This window comes from Somniosus microcephalus, chromosome 7, assembly GCF_052327205.1.
Source record: "Somniosus microcephalus isolate GS21.2 chromosome 7, FLI_Smic_1.0, whole genome shotgun sequence".
Taxonomy (NCBI): domain Eukaryota; kingdom Metazoa; phylum Chordata; class Chondrichthyes; order Squaliformes; family Somniosidae; genus Somniosus; species Somniosus microcephalus.
The window spans coordinates 142,431,967-142,446,078 of NC_140993.1; the positions used below are offsets into that span (position 1 = coordinate 142,431,967).

The following is a 14,112-nucleotide window of genomic DNA, read 5'->3' on the forward strand; positions in this document are numbered from 1 at the left end:
TCTTTATTGATTTTTTGTTTTCTGTCAGTGGATTTATTTTGTCCAGATTGGCATACCCGTGCAATGTGTCCAATCTTACCACATTGCCTGCATGCTTTGCCCTTGAACCAGCAGTCCCTCTGGTTATGGGTGGATCTGCCGCAGCGATAACATCTTCCGAACTCCTGTGTCATTTTATGGGTGCCGAAGTCCTGTGTCTCTTGTTGTATCTCTGCAGCTCCTTTTGCTGCTGCTTCGTATGATACAGCCATACTGAAAGCTTTGTCCAATGTTAAATCTTTTTCAGAAAGCAGTCTTTTTTGTGTTCCTTCACTTAAGAGACCGCAAACAAATTTGTCTCGAAGATAATCCGATAGTCCTGCTCTGAATTGGCAGTACTTTGATAGCTTTCTTAATTTGGTTAGGTAATCAGCGTTACTTTCACTCTTGTGTTGCTTTCTCTTGAAGAACTTGAATCGTTCCGCTATCAGCAGCGGTGTTGGGTTTAAATGCTCCTGCAGGGTATCAACAATTTCTTTAAAAGTCTTGTCCTTTGGTTTGGCTGGAGTGATTAAATTTCGTAACAGCCCGTATGTCTTCACGCCCATTAAGTTCAGAAGTACTGAAGCTTTTTTTTCATCTGTTATTCCATTTGCAGTGCAATAAACCTCTACTCTTTCCACGTATGTGGTCCAATCTTCTATTTCGCCATCAAAAGCCTCAATATTACCAGATTTAGGCATTTCAGAAAAGATATGGCGCTTCCCGCGCTTTTTTTTTTCTCTGTAGCAACGATATGGCACTTCCCGCGCTGCTACCGATAACAACGCTGTTTTACTGTGGTTTCCGTTTATTCACTGTTGGAGACTCGTTCCCGACGGAGGTCTAAACGCTGACCTGCTTGCCGCGCCGGACGTCTCTCGAGTGCACCCTCCCAGTCCATTATTGCTTGCCTCCAATTTCGCTGCCTGTCTCAGCTGTAGAGCCCGCCGCTGGAGCTCCAGCCTGACGCCCAGGAAGGATTAGCGCAGTACCTGTCACCAGCTTGGCCAGCTGGTGAAACCACAGTTTCTCTTACTTCCTTGAGTCTTCTGGACGCTGGAGGAATCGATGTCCTTGAGGTGCTGCCGAATTGCAGGTAAGTCCGTTTCCACTTCGTCGCCACTGTCGTGTCCGTGTGTAGGTAAAGACACTGAAGACAGGAGTTGGTTCATAGGTATTTACTAAGCAAGTCTGGGGGGGGGTTTCTAAAGGATATACACAATACACAGGCTTATATAGCCCAAGTGGCAATTACCGGCATTACACACACCTGGGGCTCTTAAAGGCACATACACCATAATTGCTCTTAAAGGCACATACACCACAAATTTGTGTGACAGCACTGCTCCAATGCCGTAGGGAGACGCATCACATGCTAACCGAATCGGTAGTGTTGGATTGTAGTGGGCCAATACTTCTTTTGAAGTGATTAGGCATTTACATTTCTGAAAGGCACGCTTACACTCATCACTCCATTTCCATGTTACTCCAGTTTGCAGCAGGGCATTCAGTGGGTGCAGAATTGTAGATAAATTCGGCAAGAACTTATGGTAGTAGTTCACCAACCCGAGGAATGACCTCAGTTGCGACACATTTTCCGGTGCTGGAGCCTTGACTACAGCCTCAATCTTGTCCGGCGACTTATGCAACCCTTCCTCATCAATCATGTGGCCACAATACGAGATTTGTCTCCTGAAGAACTCGCATTTGGGGCGGTTGGCTCGTAGACCATATTCCTGTAATCTAGTGAGCACCTGCTCCAGGTTGGCAAGGTGTTCACTGTCATTTTCGCCCGTAACCAGGATGTCATCCAAATAACACTGGGTCCCCGGGATCCCTTGCAGGACTTGTTCCATCGCCCTCTGCCAAATAGCCGGGGCTGATGCTACCCCGAATACCAGTTGATTGTACTGGTAAAGGCCTTTGTGAGTGTTTATCGTGAGGTATTTCCTAGATGCTCCTTCCACCTCCATTTGTAGATACGCTTGGGCCAGATCAATCTTTGTAAAGCGTTTCCCTCCAGATAGTGAGGCAAAAATATCTTCTATCCGTGGAAGTGGATATTGTACTGTGTGCAGGACTGGGTTCACAGTTACCTTGAAGTCTCCACAGATGCGAACCTTCTTCGGCTCCCCAGGCGTGCTGCTCAATGATTTCTTCATTACAGGAACGACGGGTGTGGCCCACTCGCTCCAGTCCACCTTGGACAGCACACCCGAATGCTCCAGACTCTCCAGCTCTGCTTCAATGGCTGGGCGGATCGCGTAAGGTACCGGTCTGGCCTTAAAAAATTTTGGGTTTGCGTTATCTTCGATTTTTATCATTGCCGTTACTCCTTTTAGAGTCCCAAGTCCTTGTTGGAACACCTCTTTTGCGTCAGTTAGAATTTTTGACGGTCGTCCAGGTGTGACATCATCCTTTTTGTCAGTCACAGTTAGCGCCTGAATGGAATGCCAATCCAATTGTATTTTTCGGATCCATTCACATCCCAATAATGGTGGTCCTCCATCTTGTAGTATATATAGATGCAGTTTCTGTGTTTCCTTGCCGTTGTATTTAACTGGCACCCTTATTTTTCTTCTGGGGTAGACTTTTTGCCCCGTGTATGTCTTCAATACAATGGACGTGTCCTTCAAGGGTATGTGTGAGAATAGCCGCTCATAGTCTCGTCGATTCATGACAGTTAGGGTTGATCCTGTGTCCAATTCCATCTTTACTGGGGACCCTGCTATCATGAGGGTGACCCAAATGGTTCAGTGATCCTCCTTTGCGATCACATTGTGTAACTTTAGACAACTTAGTCTCCTGCTCCCGGAGCCATTATCACTCTCCTGATCTTCCGAACTACTGTCTGTCAATTTCTTTACTTTCTTGTACTTTTCCTTAGTAGTTCTTGTAGTGTTGGTTTTCTTTCCCGACCTGCAGACTCTTGCTATGTGTCCCATTTTCCCACATTGCCTGCATACTTTGTCCTTAACCCAGCAGTCCTTCTGATCATGGGTTGTTCTGCCGCAGCGATAGCACTTTTCTGCTCCATACGCCATTTCGTTAACGCTGTATTCTTGTGGTTTCTGTTGTATTTCCGCAGCTCCCCGTGCTGCTGCTTCGTAGGATACTGCCATGCTGAAAGCCTGTTCTAGCGTCAGGTCCTTTTCCGAAAGTAGTCGTTTCTGGGTTCCTTCACTCTGGAGCCCGCAGACAAACTTATCCCGTAAGGTGTCTGCCAGTCCTGCTCGGAACTGACAGTGCTTCGATAACTTACGTTGTTCCGTAAGATAGTCAGCATTGCTCTCATCTTTGTGCTGGTTTCTTTTATGGAACTTGAATCTTTCTGCTATCAGCAGCGCTGTAGGGTTTAGGTGTTCCTGTAAGATATTGACAATCTCTTCAAAACTTTTCTCCATTGGTTTAGCTGGGGTAATTAAATTCCGCAATAGGCCGTACGTTCTCGCGCCCATCAAATTTAATAATACCGACGCCCTCTTTCCATTGGCCACCTCATTTGCCTTGCAGTACACTTCAATTCTTTCCACATACGTGGTCCAGTCTTCTACCTCGTTGTCGAAAGCAGTGATACTGCCACTTTTCGGCATCTTGGGAGATTTAAAATGGCATCTCCCGCGCTTTTTCTTCTTCCCCAATGGATTAAAATGGCGCCTCCCGCGCTTTTCCTTCTTCCCCAATGGAATAAAATGGCGCCTCCCGCGCTTTTCCTTCTTCCCCTTGCTGCCACGCTGCTCCTAGCATTCTACAGGGTAATGGCGGTGACCCGCGGCTTCGGCGCGTCTCACTTTTCCTTCCCCTCGTTTGTTTTCGCTATGCTGCCCGGTTCTTGAGCACCGACCGCGCTCTGTGCGCTCCACCTTCTCTCTCTCTCTTTTCCTCCCGACGATGCTGCACGGCCCTTTTTGCAGAGCCGCTCGATCGAGCTCGAGCCCGCCGCAGTCCGGAAGGGTCAGCGCACTACCTGCTACCAGCATGATTTGCTGGAACACCTTGACTGGGGAGCCAAGCCCAGCTCTCCACAGCCTCTCCTGCAACTCTCCGAACTCCGATGGATCCTTGGGCGGTTGCCCGCGGTCGACGCCCGTTGCTCTGACTTCGACCTTCAAGAAGCTTCTTCTCAGGGAAAGATCCCCGTGAGGTGATGCAGTACTGCAGGTGAGTTCGAACCTGTTCGTCGCCAGTGTAGTGTCCGAGTATCAATAATACACGGACTGCAGGAGAACAATAATAACAGGTATTTACTGAACAGAGGGTACTCTTTTTGTTCGTACCAAAAAAAAAACAAATTGACTGTAAACAAAAGTTCAACTAAAACTTAACAAATCATATTAAAATTTGGTTATCTGGGTTGATGATGCACTCCAGTCCCCGCGGCGCCCACCGGTCACGGAAATACTCAAGCGCACCGGCGGACACCGCGTGCTCCATCTCCAGGGCCACCCGGGCGCGAACATGGCTGCGGAAGAGAGGCAGGCAATCCGGCTGGACGACCCACTCGACCGCCCGCTGCCTGGACCAATTGATGGCTCTTTTAGCCAGGCCCAGGAGCAGGCCCACAAGGAGGTCCTCCAACCTGTCCGCTCCCCTCCGCACCGGGTGACCGTAGATCAAGAGCGTGGGACTGAAGTGCAACCGAAAATCGAGGAGCAGCCCCTTCAAGTAGTGAAAGAGGGGCTGCAACCTCTCACACTCCATATAAACGTGAAACACGGACTCCTCCAGGCCGCAAAAAATGCAGGCGGCCTGGGAGTCCGTGAACCTACTTAAAACCTTATTGCACGGGACCGCTCCGTGCAACACCCTCCAGGCCAAGTCCCCGATGGAACAAGGGAGGACTCCCGCGTAGAGAGCCCTCTATTGGGGACCTCCGCCACCACCAGTCGGCAAGACGCCATGCCAAGGCGTGTCCGGATGGTAGACGAAGATGGCAAAGTGGAGAGTGTGCAGGAGCAGCCCGTACAGGAAACCCCTCCGCGCAGAATGAAAAGGCACGGAGGGTATTTCCTCGAGACGGCTCAAGTTGTGAGGCGCCGGTTCCCGAGGGGAGTTTCGGGGCCGGGCGCCGATGAGGAATTCTGTCCGAAAGGGGGTAAGCTCGGACGGGATCGCCCCACATGCTTGAGCCGCCTCGATACACCTAGTGGAGTCAGGGCCCAGTGCCGCTTTCACCGATTCGATGGCTTCGACCGCGAGCCGGACGTTGGCCCAGGACAGGCACCGCGCCAGCTCCTCCGGCGCCATCCAGCCCGCTCCTCCGCCATCGAGCAGGTCCCCGACTCTGGTCACCTTGCCAGGCACAGCCCTGCCCTCCGTCAGCCGCCCGAAACCGCGTTCGTGGAGGTGCGGATTCCTGAGCAGCGGCTCCCGAAGGAGAGCCGCCGCTCCTGACGGGGGAGAGCTCCGCCTGGAAGCGACATAGTTCCAAACCCATAGTAGTTCCTGGTAGAAGACAGGCAGCTCCTGCAGGCCGGCACGCCTGCCGCCTACTTTCGCGAACAGGAGCTGCGTGTCGTAATTGAGGCCGTGCAGCTGGCGGAAGAAAAACGTCGCCAGCGCACACCATCTCGGAGGATTTTCGACATACAGGTATCTCTGCAGCGTCTGAAGATGGAAAGTCGCAGCCTGGGTGCGAAGGCACACCAGCGCCTGACCGCCCTCCCTAAGCGGGAGACACAGAACCGCGGCAGAGACCCAGTGCTTCCTTTTGTCCCAGAAGAAGTTGATGAGCTTCTTCTGCATCTTGGCGACAATCACAGGGGGAGGGCTCAAAGTGACCAACCGGTACCACAACATGGCGGCCACCAGCTGGTTTATGACCAGCGCTCGACCCCTGTAGGACAACACTCGGAGCAGTCCTGTCCAGCGTCCTAGGTGAGCGGTGACTTTGGCCTCCAGCTCTTGCCAGTTCGCCGGCCAGGCATCCTCGGCAGGGCTAAGGTAGACTCCCAAATAGAGGAGGTGCGTGGTGCTCCAGGCGAAAGGCCTGAACTCCTCCGGCAGGGAGTGCACCCGCCACTGACCCACCAGGAGTCCGGAACATTTCTCCCAGTTGATCTTGGCGGAGGATGCGTCCAAGTAAATCTGCTGGCATTCCCGCATCCTCCGCAAGTCAGCGGGATCCATGACCGTGAGGAGCACGTCATCGGCGTAAGTCGAGAGGACCACCTCCACGCCCGGCCCTTGCAGAGCCAATCCCGTCAACCTCTTCCGCAAGAGGCGCAGGAAAGGCTCCACGCAAACGGCGTATAACTGACGGACATGGGGCATCCCTGACGCAACCCCCTCCCGAAGCGAAGGGGCGCCATCAAGGACCCGTTAACTTTAATCAGACACTCCGCGGCGGCGTACAGAAGTCGGATCCGGGCAACAAAATGCGTCCCGAACCCGAATGCGCGCAGAGTCCCGAAGAGATACTCGTGATCCACCCTGTCGAACGCCTTCTCCTGATCCAGGGAAAGGAAGTCGACCGACATACCAGCCCTCTGGGAGTGGTGGACCAGGTCCCGGACCAGATGGATGTTATCGTGGATGGTCCGGCCCGGGACCGTGTAGGACTGGTCGGGGTGGATCATGTGGGCCAGTACGGTGCCAAGGCGAGCAGACATGGCCCTGGCAAAGATTTTATAGTCCGTGCTGAGGAGGGAGACCGGGCGCCAGTTCTTAAGGAGGCGGAGATCACCCTTCTTAGGCAGCAGGACAATGACCACCCTGCGCCAAGAGAGGGGCATCTCCCCGGTCGCCAAACTTTCCCCCAGGACCCGCGCGTAGTCGCCCCCCAAGGTGTCCCAGAACGCCCTGTGGAACTCCACGGTCAGCTCCGCCAGGCTTAGCGGAGCGTCCAATTTTTCGGCGCCCTCCGGGCTGACCTTCGGCAGGTCCTCCCACAAAATTCTGCGCGCATCCTCGCTGGACGGATCCGGAGAGAACAGAGCCCCGTAGTAGGCGCGGGACTCCGCGCTGATTCCCTCCGGATCCGAGACCAGAGATCCGTCGTTGGCCAGCAGCCCCAAGAGCTGCTTACGGACCCCCCGTCTTTTTTCCAGCGAGTAGAAGAAGGGGGAGCCGCGGTCCAGGTCCCGCAGGAGCTGGATCCGCGACCTCACGTACGCGCCCCAGGACCCGACGAGCTGCAGGTCCTTCAGCGCGCCCTTCTTTTCGTACACGTTCCGCAGGGTCGGGTCCTTGACGACCTGACCGAGACGGGACTCCAGGTCGAGCACCTCCTTCTCCAACCGCCCGACCCGGGCCTCCCGCCTCTTGGTCGACCCCTTCGCGTACTCTTGACAGAAGAGACGGATGTGAGCCTTGCCCACATCCCACCATAGCCTCAAGGAGGGGAAGCCCCCCCGCTCCCTCCTCCAGTCGGCCCAGAACAGACGAAATGAATCCCAGAACCGCGCGTCCTCCAGCAGCAGGTTGTTAAAATGCCAGTACGCGGACCCCCCCCGCGCGCGCAGCGGAGCGAGCTCCGCCCACACCAGGTGGTGGTCCGTGCACGGCACCGGCCGCATGGAAGCCGCCGGAACGCAGGAGACGTACGCCCAGGAAATGTAAAGGCGGTCAATTCTGGACCTTCCTCCCCCAGACCTCACGCTAGTGAAGGCGCTGGAGTCGGGGTGGAGATTTCGCCAGACGTCCACCAAGTCGAAGGACCCAACCAGGTCCCTCAACTTCTCCATCACCGCCGGGCTTCGCGGGGGACCCGAAAGATCCCTCGCCTCGAGGGTGCAGTTAAAATCCCCCCCGAGGATGACGCACTCGCTCACGTCGACAGAGCCCAACAGAGCGGACACTTCTTCGAAGAAGCGCACTTGCTGTGCACCGGTCTGAGGGGCGTACACGTTCACTAGATGGAGCGGCACGCCCCCCAGGCGAACAGTGACCTGGAGCAAGCGGCCCGGCACGTGCTCGACCCCCAAGATCTCCGGCTGAAAATGCGGGGCCAGCAAGATAGCCACCCCGCTGGAATTGTTGGAGAGGTGACTCATGCTGACCCCTCCTTGCCACTCCAGGAGCCACATGGCTTCGTCTCCCGGAACGGTGTGGGTTTCTTGCAGGAAGCACACCGCATACTTCCCGTCCCGAAGGATCAAGAAGTTATTGAATCTGTGGCGCGCCTCCCTGCTGCCGTTGATGTTGAGGCTGGCTATGGTTATCTTCATGTCCGAAGCATAGTGCAACCTCTACCTACACCTAACGGTGGGAGGAAGCGCAGCCGCTGGTCAGCCGCCACTTCCTCAGCAGCCCAGTGAGAAATGTTGTGAGCCGATGCAGCTCGAGTGGGTTCAAACCCTCATCCGCGCCCATGATCTTAACGGCGGCACGGACGGATACGATGAGCAGCGCCAGCTCCGACCACCTGTCGAGGGCCAGCCGGACCTTATTGCGCCGACCCAGGCACGTGGCCATAAAATCCCGGAGTTCCCTTACGGGAATGAGGGGAGACTTGGCAAGGGGCACGAGGTCATCCATCGCCTCGTCGGCGCTGGAGTCCGAATCGTCCTCCGTGCCCATCACCGAGTCCCCATCCTCCTCCAGGGGGTCGTCACCAGCGGCCGACCCGTCCGCCGTGCAGTGCGAAGTGAACAGCTCGGCCGCGCCAGCCAGCCCCGCCTCCGCCCGGATCCCACCCCCAGGATCGGCGGCAGAGGATTCCTCCCTGGGCTCCTCTAGGGGTGCTGGGCCAGAAGACGGCGGCGGTTCAGAGCTCCCCTCTGCCTCAGACGCCGGAACGACCGGAGAAACCGGGGAGAGAACAATTCCCAGCTCCTCCAGTACGTCCGGCACCAGAGACGCAGCCAGGGGGCCATCCTCCTCCCCGCCACCAACCTCCGACCCAGCGGATGGGGGTTTTTGAATTAAAAGCTCTACCAGGACGAGCAGCCTCTGGGAGATGTCCGGGTTGCATTGGGTGAGCTCATTATCCTCAAGCTCGCCCGACCCAGACCCCAGGCCGCCCGACCCGGTGAGGGGTAACGGCACCGATAGAAGGTCAATTTCAATTACCGCCGCGGATTGTTCTGCGACCCCCCCCCCACGGGCAGGGTCTCGTCCCCATCCCCGGGAGGCACGCGTCGGACAGACACATCTGCCTCAGCCTCCCAAGGGACAGGTGACCCCTGCCGATCGCTGGTGATGACGACAGCGGGGGGGGGTGGTGCGCAGTACCCGCGGCGGGCAACGACTCCCCCTGCTCGGAGGGACCTTCCTCCTCCCGGTCCTCCTCCTCTTCCAGGGGGTCGCGCCTTCTTTTTAGCACAGAGGGAGCGAGGGAGACCTCCATGACTGCAGAGGCCTCCTCCTCAGCTCCCTCCAGTGGAGCAGGTTTGTTGGGCTCCTCGGGCCCGAGCCCGGCCGCAGGTAATGGCGTTTCCGCTATGGCGGTTGCGGCCAGAGGCTCGGGCACGAGGCCCCTCCCGCTCGCGTCTGCCCCGATTAACTCCGCGAGGAGCGCGGGTGTAAGGGGCTCAAGGGGCAAGGGCTGGCCATCCACGGGGGGACCTGCCCTAAGGTGTTTATTTTTCCGCCGCGCCTTCTTTCCGGCCGGACATGCTCCCTCCCCCCCGCCGGAGGCCTTGGTGGCATCGGCCCCCGACGTCGACCGCGCAGCAGACGTTCCCGACGCGCGGGCAGATCCGGGGGGAGGAGCGTCGGCGGCGCCAGCCTCGGCCACACGAGATGATCCGGCGGCCTTGGAGGCGAAGCAGTTTTTCCGGATGTGCCCCACCTCCTTGCAGGCGTGGCACCGCACACCGTCCAACGTCCAGAAGACGCGATAGGCAGTCCCCTCGTGGTGGACGACGAATGCCCCGTCAGTGTCCTCCTCCCGCGCCAGCTGGATGAACAGCTGGCACCGGAAGGAGAAGACGTGGCGAAGGCTGGCCTCCCGGAAGCCGAGCGGGATGGGTGTGATCCCCGACCTCACCTCCCCAAGTTGACGTAGATGGGGAAGGAGGAGCTCACCAGGAACATAGGGCGGGACGTTCGAAATAACCACTCTCTGCGTGGTGGCCTCGAGGGGGTCCACCGGCAGGAAGGTCCCGCCCACGGTGAGCCCCTTGGTGACAGCCAGGGACACCGCCCGCTCTGACCCCAGGAAGAACACAGCCTTCCCATACATTTTTGAGGCCGCGACGATGGCTAAGGGGCCGACAACCCCAGCCATGGCTTTAACGCAGGCCTCAATGGTCATAGTGGGGTGAGTGTAGCTCTTCACCCCAAGCTTTTTTGTTATTAGTCTGAATGGTGACGGGGCAGCAGAAGCAGTGGGAGCAGCTGTGGCTGTGGCTGCCACTCCCGCATACGTCTTGGCTGGCCCCGTCACCGGCGAAGATGAAGATGCTGTCACCATTCTGGGGTGGTGTTATAAAGGGCTACACTCACCCCAAGTCACAGGCCTGAAGGTGTTAATGTGGCCTCAGGTATTTTTTTGGTCCTCAATTGAGCAGAGGGAGCTGTTTAAATTGAAGGCACACCTCTCCTCCTTATTGATTGAAATTGGGAGAGGGGCCTTCTCCCCTCTGCTCAATAGGCAATTAATAATTAAAGATGAAATGAGGTGCCTCAGAGAGAAAGGCAGAGAAAGACAAAGAGAGAGAGAGAGGGGGGGGTGGGAAGGAGGGAGGCCGCAAAGGCAGGGTCGCCACTCAGGATGGTGGGTGGGTGGGTGTCGGCAGGGGTGCACTCTCTGATGAAAAATTTAAGTCTTTGAAGGTGGTCTTCTAGCAGGGGGAGAAGATGTCTTCACCTGGGAAAGCTGGAGATGCCCCAGGCTCAGTCCCACACCAGGTCTTAACGATGTACAATTGGGCTGATCACCTAGGCAGCTCCAGCTATCCCAGGTCAGGCAATAGGAAGGGGTGCTTAATTAGTGGTGTGTGTGGCCTAGTGCTTTACAAGAGCCACACACACACACACCCCTTGATGATCCGGCCCTTTTTTCTTCTTTTCTCCCCCCACCTAAAATACAAAGTCTTTGGGAGAGTGCACCAAATAACACCCACCTGAAAGATGCTGTTGTTCTTCCCTCCTTCCAAACAGTTGGTAGTTGTTGGTTGTTTCTCTCCCCTCTCTCCTGGAATGGAGGTCAATTTGGGGAGGCAGTAATGGGAAAGGCCTCTCCCCTGGTTGGTGTTGTTGCTGGCCTCCCTTCTCCTTCTCCTCCTCTGTCCTCTCTCTCCAGGCACCTCAGTTGCTGTGATGATGGTGGAGGTGGAGGTGGTGGTGGTCTAACGATATCCTCCTCTTCCTGGTCAGGAGACCACCACTATACACTCTCCACTCTCCTGGTTTGTCTGCTCCTTCTCCTCCTGCTGACTGAGGCAGCTGCACAGGCAGGAAATGCTAGAACAGAGGGTAACTTAAGACTGAAGTACAGAAGCCTGCTATGGCTTTATATACAGGGGTGGTCACTGCCGGTACTGCAGTATAGAATCAGTTCTTCTCTTAAAGGTACATACACAACAACTGGACATTTGGAAAATTTGGCATTGCGCTTGCTAACCTCCACATTCGATTCTCTGATTCATGTTCCTGCTGAGTGAGGCTCCCACCAGGAGAAGCAGCCTTGCAAAATTGACCTTAATATGCTTTAAGGTAATTGCTAAGTAAAGATGAGCAGAAGTGGAGGAAGTTCATTCCTTGATTGTGGAGAGTCATGAACCATCAACCTTTGTGAATTCCTGCTACAAATCAAACAAAGTTTAACGAAAATCCGGTGGGCTTCATTACGTACGGGTGCTCCCTATTTTCCTCTATATGCTTCACCCAAGTGATTATTTCCACCCAAGCACAATATAGGAAAATCTACCCTTTTGTCTGCTGTTTTCTTTTAAAATTCCTATAACCCTACAGGAAGAGCAATTATTTCTGCTGGTGGTTTGTTCCAGATGTGACCAGCACTCGCCTCATTTATCTATGTCTCTGTGCAGAAGCAAATTGGTAAAAGGCAGTGTTCCATGGGCCAGATAAAATTGGACTGGGGGGCAGATGTGACATGTGGACAAACATTGGACCCCTGTACTAGAAGGATGAGGTTCGATGGGCTGAATATGGGCCGAATAGCCTTGCATTGACCTTGGCTTTTCTTAAAAAGTAGTATTAAATGTCATGGAAAAAGGCCCAGTAAACTCCACATTATCTGATTATTTAAAAACTCGTGTGCTGAAAATCCAGAAAAACCTGAAAGGTCATAAATATTTTCTGAAAATATCACTGTTATATTAAATATTTATCAATTCACAACTACTCAGCAGAACATTGCAGTTATAATGAAACTGTTAAAGGTGTTAGAAACACATCCATCAGCTATGTAAATGTGTTAAATTGTGCCATCAACTGTTATGAACAGTTGGAATCTATTGAACAAAACAGAAGTGAAAGCTAATAACAACCACTATTTGCATTTATATTTTGCTTCTCCTGTAAATAGAAATGTTAAAGCACTTCACAATCCAAAGAGCATGGAAAGGAGGAAATCTAAAGGGCGTAGAGAGCAAGAATATTGTCAAACAACAGTAAAAACTGGAAACACACAGCAGCTCAATGAGCATCTGTGTAGAGGACAGACTGTCCGTGTTTCAGATGTGTAATCTTCTTGAAACATGGTCAAGGAGATAGCTTTTGTAAGCAGGGAAAGAGCTAGGAAGGTGAAATGTTTTGGAACAGGGGCATAATACTTAAATGATTTTATAGCAAAGGGAGCAGGAAACAAACAGTATTCCACAGTCAAAGGAGCAAACGTGCACAGATACATATTGCTGAAAAAAAAATTGTTCAGAAAAAATTGAGAAATGCCATGGAGAAATTTGAAGATGATGAAAATCTTGCAGTCAATTTGCTAGGGCACTGAAAGCCAGAGGAGCTTGGCAAGAACTGAGGTGATGCGTGGGATGTAGAGTAAGCAGATTGTTTAACTTATGCTACGTAATACCTAAGAACACAAGCGCAAAATTAACAAGCCTTAAGATGAAAGGTTCTACTTTATTCCATTCACTAATTTTAGTGAAAAAGTACATGCAAGTATAAATTGAATATCACTTTATATTCACTTCTACTTTATTGCTAAGATCAGCACACAGAGGGATTCTGCCCCAGGGTGATTTGGCCTATCATTTTTTTCCTGCAGTAAGTTCTTCCTAAAAGTAGCCAATGAGTGAATAGACAAAAGCAGCACATTGTGTGTTGATTAACTCCTGTAAAAAATGAAGTTGGATAAATATCTGGCTAAGAACAGATTGAAGGCAATAAGGATAAGTATAGATATTGATGAGTAATGGTGCCTGTGCTACTGGGACCATAGTAATGCCTTCTATGGAATGAAACCGGTTAAGGATGAAAAAGGAGATTTGTGAAATATAGGGTAGATTTTATGAATTAGCAGTCCCATCGCAGGAAGCTCTGCACTTGGGGCAGTAATTTGTAAGATCTAACCCATGAAGTCTAAGAAGGAGACATTTAATAAAATTAAGACTAGTAATATAGAAGAAACCCACTAGAAAAAACAAAAGGAGAAAGTGCCTTAAAGTGGGAAATTTGGAGGATTGAGGGTGTGATTAAAAAAAGACCATCGGTCAACATAGAAGTATAAAGTTTACAGGCTGCGCTCTTGAGCCGTGCTTGACCGGAGAGTTGGTGTGGAGGTCAGTGTGCCCAATACATGGCACTCATGAATATCCACTGATGCTTAGAAAGTTTACCCTATCAGTTAACAACAAAGGCTTTCATAAACACATCAGAGCAAGAGTATAGGCAAAGAAGGAGTTAGGCCACTAAAGGGTTGAAGATGGCAATCTGATACAGAATGAAATAATTTCAGAGATGTTTAGCAAGTATTTTGCCTCTGTACTTACAAAGGAGAATGAAGGAAGGGCTGTAGGATTACCAGAAATAAAGTCACAGCTTCAATGTAAATAGCTATCAGCTGCCATTTTCCCATGCTCTTCACCGGGAATGTGCTGATGGCATTGGACACCCATATAAAGTTGGCACCGAAGGGTACGCTGATTCAGACCCTTGAAAATTAGATACTTAAAAGAGTGCAGTACTTTGTTTATTAGTCCTTTTTTTATTCCTTTTACTTACATT

General features: G+C 52.7%; 1 protein-coding gene across 3 annotated transcripts in view; it reads left to right on the forward strand.

The window, feature by feature from the left end:
- LOC147114917 (clavesin-1-like) overlaps positions 1-14,112 on the forward strand; it is a 169,266-nt gene that overhangs the window by 53,553 nt on the left and 101,601 nt on the right. The window lies entirely within an intron of this gene.